This window comes from Cebus imitator, unplaced genomic scaffold (genome assembly GCF_001604975.1).
Source record: "Cebus imitator isolate Cc_AM_T3 unplaced genomic scaffold, Cebus_imitator-1.0 Scaffold40, whole genome shotgun sequence".
Lineage (NCBI taxonomy): Eukaryota > Metazoa > Chordata > Mammalia > Primates > Cebidae > Cebus > Cebus imitator.
The window spans coordinates 5,312,100-5,318,739 of record NW_016107355.1 but is presented as its reverse complement, the minus strand read 5'-3'; the positions used below and the strand labels follow the sequence as shown (position 1 = coordinate 5,318,739).

At 48.9% G+C, this 6,640-nt stretch overlaps 1 pseudogene; it reads right to left on the bottom strand.

Moving 5' to 3' along the window:
- Positions 1 to 1,652: 1,652 nt before the first annotated feature.
- LOC108302400 lies at positions 1,653 to 5,111 on the bottom strand (annotated as a pseudogene).
- Between the last annotated feature and the right edge of the window lie 1,529 nt (positions 5,112 to 6,640).

The window sequence follows — 6,640 nt, the reverse complement described above, 5'->3', positions numbered from 1 at the left end:
CCACTGATGGGTTGCCGGCCATCTCCTCCAACTGGGTGTCACCTGGGAGCTCAACCATTCCCATCAGCTAATGTTGGCCTGGGACCTCTGACAACTCCTCAACTCCAGTGTCCACTAGGACCTCAAACACCTTCTGCAGCTGATAATTTTCTAAAACTACAGCTCCACTGTAGTTTTACAGCTCCACCACTCAAGTGTCCTCCTGGACCTCAGCTGCTTATTTTGCTGGAATGTACTCTGGTACCTCTGCCACCTTCTCCAGACGATGATTTTTTTAGACCACAGACACTTACACCTAAGTGTCTTCTGGTACCTCTACCACCTTCTCCAGTTGAAGATTTTCTAAGAACCCACACACCTCCACCTGAATGTCCTCTGGTATCTCTACCAGCTTCTTCCACTCAAGATGTTCTGAGACCACACACACCTCCACCCCAGTGTACTCTGTTACCCCTACCACCATCTCCAGCTGATGATTTTCTGAGACCACGCACACCTCCACCACCCGAGTGTCATCCGGTATATCTACCACCTTCTTCAGGTAATGATTTTCTGAGGCCACAAGCAGCTCCACCACTTGAATTATTTCTGGAACCTCAACCTCCTGTTTCACTTGAGTGCCCTTTGGGACTTGAGCCACCTACTTCACTCAAGTGTCCTATGTGACCTCAACTGTCTTCTCCAAGTGAAGATTCTCTGAGACCACAGTCACCTCCTCCAGTTGAGTGCTCTCTGGTACCTCCACCATCTTCTCCAGCTGATGATCTTCTGAAGCCGCAGACACCTCCAGCAATCGAGTGTCCTCTGAGACCTCATACATGTTCTCTATTAGAGTGTCACCTGGGACCTCCTTCACCTCTTCCAGCTGTTTGTTTTGTGGAACCTCCACCACCTCCTCCAGCTGCATCTCCTGTGGGACTTTATCCACCTCGTCCAGCTGTCTGCCCTGAGGTACCTCAACCACCTTATTCTGCTGTCTGTCCTGGGGGACCCCATCCACCTCATCCAGCTCCCTGTCTTGGGGGACTCCATCCACCTCATCCAGCTATCTGTCCTGTGGGACCCCATCTACCTCATCCAGGTGTCTGTGCTGGGAAAGCTTATCCACTAATTCAGGTTTCTGTCCTGTGGTACCCCATCCACCTTATCCATCTGTCTGTTTTGGGAGAACACATCTACCTGATCCAGCTGTCTGTCCTGGGGGACCCCATCCACCTCATCCAGCTCTCTGTCTTGGGGGACCCCATCCACCTCATCCAGCTGTCCATTTTGGGAGAGCCCGTCCACCTCATCCATCTGTCTGTTTTGGCAGAACCCATCCACCTTATCCAGCTGTCTGTTCTGGGGACCTCATCTTCTTCCTTCAGCTTTGTGGCCTCTTGGACCTCACCCTACTTCTCCACTTAATGTCTTCTGGAACCTCAGCCATCCTCCACCTAGGTTTCCTCTAGAGCCTCAGCCACCTCCTTCAATTACCTGACCTGCTACGTCAACTGACACCTTCACCTGAGTGTCCCCTGGGACTTCAGCCACCTCCTCTACTCATGTGGCCTCTGGGACCTCGACCAGTACCTCTAAATGCACCACTTGATGTGTTGATTTGAACAGCATAAAGCGATTTGTAAAAGGAATTCATCTCTTCTTTTTTTGAGTCAATAGAAAGAAATGTCACAGATGGTACTGCAGGGCTTTGCAGTACAAGGGTAACACTGGCGGAGATCCTGGTCACTTTTCTCAAGTTTCTGAGAGTACACAGTTGGTTGCATTATTTCCTCATCATGAGTTTGGCAGAAGGCATCTCTTGTAGATGAAGATTTTTTATTGTTTATGGGGACAGAGTCTCACTGTGTCACCCAGGCTGGAGTGCAGTGGTGCAATCCTGGCTCAGTACAACCTCCATCTCTGGTGTTCAGGTGATCCTCCCACCTCAGCCTCCAGAGGCTGGGACTACAGTCATGCACCACCGTGTTTTGCTTTTTTTTTTTTTTTTTTTTTTTTTTTTTTTTTTTTTTTTTTTTTTTTGAGACAGAGTCTCACTCTGTCACTAGGCTGTGTGTAGTGGTGCCATCTCGGCTCACTACAACCTCCACCTCCCAGGTTCAAGCGATTCTCCTGCCTCAGCCTCACAAGTAGCTGGGACTACAGGCATGTGTCACCATGCCCAACTAATTTTTTATATTTTTAGTAGAGATGGGGTTTCACCATGTTGTCCAGGACAGTCTTGATCTATTGATCCCATGATCTGCCCGCCTTGGCCTCCCAAAGTGTTGGGATTACATGCATGAGCCACAGCACCCGGCCTTATTTTTTTCTTTTGAGATGGAGTCCCGCTTTGTCATCCAAGCTGGAGTGCAGTGGTGAGATCTCAGATCTCAGCTCACTGCAACCTCTGCCTCCCAGGTTCAAGTGCTTCTTCTGCCTCAGCCTCCCAAGTAGCTAAGATTACAGGTGCCCGCCACCACACCCAGCTAATTTTTGGATTTTTAGTAGAGACAGGGTTTCACCATATTGGCCAGGCTGGCCTCAAATTCCTGACCTGAGGTGATCCACCCACCATGGCCTCCCAAAATGCTGGGATTACAGATGTGAGCCACTGTACCCATCTCCCTTTTTTTTTTTTTTTAAAACTTTTTGTAGAGACCGTGTTTCACCATGTTGCCCAGGCTGGTCTCAAACTCCTGGACTCATGCCATCTGCCAACTTAGGCCTTTCAAAGAGCTAAGATTACAGGTGTGAGCCACCAGCCCAGCCAGAGATTGTTTATAGAAGCCAGAAATACCAGTTTTACAGGTGTGTTTAGAACCTGGGCCATATGGCCATCTCTGTGAGGGATAAGACCCATCCCTGACTTGCAGGGTGTCCTGTGTCCTCCAGCAGAGAGATCACACCAAAGGGCACAGAGCTTGTGACCACTAACAGTGGAAGCACAATTGAAGGGGCCCAGGGTGCAAAAGAAAGAGACCGAATCTCCTGGGAATAAACAAGAGGCTGTGGAAGAGAAGGCTGAAGTGGGGAGGTGTCACATGGGGGTTTGTGTAATTCGGGTGGAGCTGGAAAGCCGCTCCTGGCTGGGCAAGCAGTGTGAGCAGGAGCATGGAGGCTGAGTGAGGGCCCCCCGGAGCTGCCGTGGGAGAGCTCAGATGGCCGGGTGTGCACAGGGAATTATCTCCCCAGCACTTCCTCGTTGCCCTACTGCCTTTAGTCCATTATCTGTAGGAATGATGCTTCTTTCCCTGGATGTGTGAAGGCTCTGGGTCAGGGTGAATGAATGCCTAGAGCTCTGGGAAATTTAACTTGGTTCTGTCAGGGGACCCTGTCTCCCCTAGTTTTTATGATGCTGGGAGACTAACAATGAGGATGGACCTGGTTTATTGGAGCTGCAGGTTTGGTCTTCAGAATCAAGTCAACTTTGGCAGGGAATTCAAGGTCAACCCTGAGCTGTTCTGGCATCATCTTATTCCCAGCAACCTCTGTCTCCCCCTGCGACTCCCAGCTTTGCCTCTCCCAGCCTTGGCCTGCAAAATCCTCCCTCTTCCCTGTGTCCCTGCTGCCGGAGACCAGACACCTATTCTCAGTGGGGCTCAGAGCCCCAGCTTTCTCAGAAATGAGCTGGGACTGATGTGGTTATGAGGTCAGGGTGAGGACAAGGAGACCAAGCCCACAAGGAAAGCATCTTGCAAATAGCTGCTGAACAGGAGAACCTCATTCCTCCTGCTGGTTAGATGAAAATATTCCAACTCAGAAGATCAGCAAAAGATGTTCATTGAAGTTTATTAACCTTAGTGTATAACAGCTTAGGCCCTGGGATTTCCAATATCTGTTTTAAAGGATAAGGGATAGCCTCTGTCTCCACGATTAACACTCAGATCCTTGTAAGATCAAGAAATTGCAGGAATGCATATACAGTTAAACTCTGAGACCTATATCTGCGATCTGTAGATAATTATTCTTCATGACATACACAGATTCAGCCACACACGGAAGTATTCAGCAGCAGCACAGATATTTTATAGAAGATAAAATGTATATTGGGCAAAAAAAGATCACATGGAAATAATTTTTTTTCACTATGAAAATGCTTTAGTGGTGTATCTGTACAGCATGGGACATAGAGGGAAAACAGCAAGTGCACACACAGTGGGACAGACCAGAGGACAGGCTGGAAGTGAATACAGAGTTCACACCACTTCCCTGCTTTCCCTGGTGACTGGAGACTCTAGGCCACCTCCTTCTCGAACTCGCCCTCCTCCTTGGCCGTGGCATCCTGGTACTGTTGGTATTTGAACACCAGGTCATTCATGTTGCTCTTGGCCTTGGTGAACCCCATCTCATCTAGGCCCTTACCTGTGTACCAGTACAGGAAGGCCGTGTGCCAAAACATGGCCATGAACTGCTCCGAGATACATATGAACATCTCTTGGATGGCCCTGATGTTGCCAGTGAAGGTGGCAGACATTTTTAGCCCCTGGGCCAGGATGTCACAGACAGCCATTTTCACATTGTTGGAGATCCACTCAACAAAGCAGCTGCTGTTCTTGTTTTAGACATTTAGCATTTGCTTGTCCACCTCCTTCATGGACATGTAGCCCTAAACACGGCGGCCACTGTCAGGTAGCGGTCATGGTGGAGGTTGCAGGCTGCCATCATGTTCTTGACATCCAACATCTGCTAGGTGAGCTCGTGCACTGACAGGGCCCGGGACTGCTGGCTTCCCCCACTGGTCAGCGGGGCAAAGCTGGGCATGAAGAAGGGCTGGCAGGGGAATAGGACCGTGTTCACTGCCAGCTTCCGCAGAATTGAGCTGACTTGGGAAGTGCAGGCAGGTAGTGACCCCACTCATGGAGGCAGACACCAGGTGGTTCAGGTCACCATAGGTGGGCATGGCAACTTTAGGGCTCTGAAGCAGATGTCATAGAGAGCTTCATTATTGATGCAGTAGATCTCGTCTGGTCTGTGTTTTCTAAACGCTGGTGCATGGAGAGGGTGGCGTTATAGGCCTCCACCACCGTGTCTGACGCCTTGGTTGAGGGCACCACACTGAATGTATTCATGGTCCTGTCTGGGTACTCCTCCTGGATCTTGCTGAGGAGGAGGGTATCCATTCTAGACCCAGTTCCCTCACCCCGGGGGGCCTGGCCACTTTGCTGCCTTATTGTGTGTTTTTTAATATACTCCTGGATTCAATATGCTGTTTCTTAATTTTATGTTCAGATACCTTTGTGTTAGCTATTATATATCTAATACATGTTTTATTTATTAAAAATGTTTCTATTAATAGAGGGCCAGGTGTGGTGGCTCACACCTATAATCCCAACACTTTGGGAGGCCAAGGCGGGTGGATCACGAGGTCAGGAGTCTGAGACTAGCCTGACCAACATGGTGAAACCACATCTCTACTAAAAATACAAAAATTGGCCAGGTGTGGTGGTGCACAGCTGTAATCCCAGCTACTCAGGAGGCTGAGACAGGAGAATCACTTGTGCCGGGGAGGTGGAAGTTGCAGTGAGCTGAGATTGTGCCTTCAGAAGTGTTGGGGTCAAATATAAACACTCTCTGGCTCCTCCTACGCTCTGTTGGGCCTAGCGAGTGGGTTAGGAAAGACCGTTCCAAGAGTGGGTGTGTCAAGCATTGATGAAAGTGAAGGGAGGATAAAGGAAAAGTTGAACAAATTAAACCCTAGGTTAATTTAGAGTTATTCTGAGTTCTGTGAAATCAGTTCAGGTTTCAGTGAGCAGTAACCATCTTGACCAAGAAAAAAAAAGATCATTTCAAATTCTCATGGTGGATGTTAAAGCACAACTATTTTCTTTTACTCCTTCCACAAAGAAATGAAACAACTTGGGAAGACATCCCAAGAGATTCAGGAAGAACAAGGCAAGGTAAGTGCTGTGGTTTGAACACCCCCTCCAAATCTCATGTTGAAATTTGCCATTGTGATGGCATTAGGAGGTGAGACCTGGCCAGGCATGGTGGCTCATGTCTGTAATCCCAGCACTTTGGAAGGTCGAGCCAGGTGGATCACCTGAGGTCACAAATTCAAGAAGAGCCTGGCCAACATGGTGAAATCCTGTCTCTACTAAAAACACAAAAATTAGCTGGGCATGGTCACAGGCACCTGTAATCCCAGCTACTTGGGTGGCTGAGGCAGCAGAATTACTTGAATCCTGGAGGTGGAGGTTGCAGTGAGCTGAGATCATGCCATTGCACTCCAGCCTGGGCAACAAGAGCAAAACTCCACCTAAGAAAAAGAAAAGAAAGAATAAGAGATGGGACCTTTAAGAGTTGATTAGGTCATGAGGCCTCTGCCCTCATGAATGGTTGAATGGTGGTATCTGGAGCGTACGTGTGGTTATCCAGGGAGTGGGCTTCTGATAACAGGATAAGTTCAGTTTCCATCCACTCTTGGTGTCCTGCGTGTGCTTGCCTGTCTGCTATGGAATGGCACTGCAAGAAGGCCCTCACAAGTTGTGACCCCTCGATCTTAGAATCCTCGGCATCCAGAATCATGAGCCAAATAAACTTTTTTTTTTTTTTCTTTTCTTTTTTGGCGGGGGTGGGGGGATGAAGTCTGACTCTGTCTGTCACCCAGGCTGGAGTGTAGTGGTCGGCTCACTGCGACCTCCGCCTCCCGGCTTCAAGG